The sequence below is a fragment of the Mus caroli genome, chromosome 7 (genome assembly GCF_900094665.2).
Source record: "Mus caroli chromosome 7, CAROLI_EIJ_v1.1, whole genome shotgun sequence".
Lineage (NCBI taxonomy): Eukaryota > Metazoa > Chordata > Mammalia > Rodentia > Muridae > Mus > Mus caroli.
The window spans coordinates 23,343,408-23,345,838 of record NC_034576.1 but is presented as its reverse complement, the minus strand read 5'-3'; positions in this window follow the sequence as shown (position 1 = coordinate 23,345,838).

The window sequence follows — 2,431 nt, the reverse complement described above, 5'->3', positions numbered from 1 at the left end:
GTGCTGTGTTTCAGAACGTTCCCTCGTCCTCAGGACTTTCTTCCCATCATGTCTCAGGTGAGACAGACCACCTGAGACATGTGATATAGAGGAGGAGCTAAGTTGTGGTCATGAGCTGTGGGTGGCCTGCCACAGCCTCACTTCTTATCCTTCATGAAACTTTTTCTCTTCTGTAAAATGGAACCCAGGCATGTAGCTACTTGCCTATAGTCCTAGCTACTCTGGAGACTGAGGCGGGAAGGTTACAGTTTAAATCCTTTCTGGGCTATCACACAAGGCTACATGGACATCTTGAAAGACCCTGTTTCAAGATGAAAAGTAAAATTTAAATTATTTATTTATTTATTATTATTTATTTATTTATTTATTTAATTTGAGACAGGGATTCTCTGTGTATCCCTGGCTGTCCTGGAACTTGCTCTGTAGCCCAGGCTGGCCGCAAGCTCACAAAGATCCACCTGCCTCTGTCTCCTGAGTACTGGGATTAAAAGTGTGTGACATCGCCATCCTGCAAAAAGTAAAACTTTTTAAAATGGAAAAAGTAGCCAGGCATAGTGGCACATGTCTTTAATCCCAGCACTGGGGGAGCAGAATCAGGTGGATCTCTCTGTGTTCAAGGCAAGCCTCATCTACAGAGTGAGTTCCAGGACAGCCAGGGCTACACAGAAAAAAATTGTCTTGAAAAAAAAAAGTAAAAAAAAAAAAATCAGAGGTTAAAAGCACTTGCTACTGCTCTTTTAGAGGACCAGAATTTGGTACCCAACACTCAGGTCAGTTAGTTCTAGCTCCAGGGGAGTTGATGCACTCTTCTAGATTCTTCTAGAACCTTCTTCACTCTTGTGTACCCAATTCGACTTCCTTGTCACCACAGTCAGGGCACTAAGCAAACTTACAGGTCACTTTGTCACACAAAATATTCTGACAGTTGTCATGCTTCTGCAGCATTCTGTGGAGAGAACCTAAACTTTTCCCTTTCCCCAGTAGGGTAGCTGTTCAGGATCAAGCCATATACCAATAAGTAGATCCTTTTCATCTCACCTAGACCTGATTATGTCTAGTTTTAATATACTATAAGGCATTTATTAAGTTCTTTGACATCCAAATTTCAAAATTCTTAAAATAAAAATATGATTTAAATAATGTGCACGGGAATATAATTCCTCCCCTTCTTTGTTTTTTTAAGAAGCTACAGTTTAATACCTTGTCTTTGAGAATTCTTAAATTGTTGACAAAACATCTCAAATACTTGACTGTTATCATCAATTTTAATAAAACATGGGCAGTGACTAACTACACTTTCAGTTGTTTCTCTTGAAAAGTGGTTGTAACTAGAAGGCTTGAAAAGTTATTGATAGTCACATGTGCATAATTTATTTGTTTATTAATCAGAAATAAGAGCATTCATTTGCAGCAATTGATTAAGTTTAAGTCCTCAAGAATTAACACTATTATGTGGAAACAGGTAGAATCTGAGGACACCAAGAACAATTTTTTTTTTCAATTTGACATGCACATTCTCTAAAAATACCAAATATTATCCCAAGCCATTACTGTTTTGATTATATAAAGAATGAGATTATATGGCCAATTATTCTTATGTAAGGCTGTAATCTGCCTGAGATATAAATCTAGCATGGCATTGCCTTAAGAGGTCTTGTCCAGGCAATCAAGAACAATTTATTAAATGTCCAAAAACAGTCTTCTTAAAAGAACAGCATTTTTTGTATGAGTTGTATATGCATAAAATATTGCAAATTTGAGAATTTATAGTATCTGAGGGATGAACAATTTTAAGCAATTATAAGCTCTGAGATATAATATTGACTATTAATATACAAATTAAAGCTTGATTATTCAACATTTTAAAACACCATCTACAGCACACAATTTAATTATCTGTGCTGAAGCAGGAGGGAACTCAAAAGAATAAGCATGTGATCCAATTCACATATACTTTTCTCCCATAGAAGGGCTGTTTTTAAACACAGTAAATGGGATACATGCATGAATGAATTTATAGAAGGTACAAAAAGCATGCATAAAAACAATTTTAACTTATCTTTAGGATAGTAAATATCAATTTTATTTAAAATGATGGTATGTCAAATATCAATATTCTGCAATAACCAATTTAATTGCTGTTTAGAACAAGGAACAGACACTTTGTCAGATTTTTTACGACACAATTTTTTGTTATAGTTTTTCTAAAATATACAAATTTATCTTACTATTCTTTACTAGCACCACAGCAGCCTTAATAGGATGTTAAAACTTTGCTTTGAGGCAAAGAAAGATGATTTTACATTAATGTTTTCTCTTGCCAAAGAATTGCTGTGGGCACATTTAATAACCATAACTAAAATAAGCAACTAATATTTGATTACCAGTGATTATAATTGATAACACTTGATCATAGAAGTTTTTTCTACTT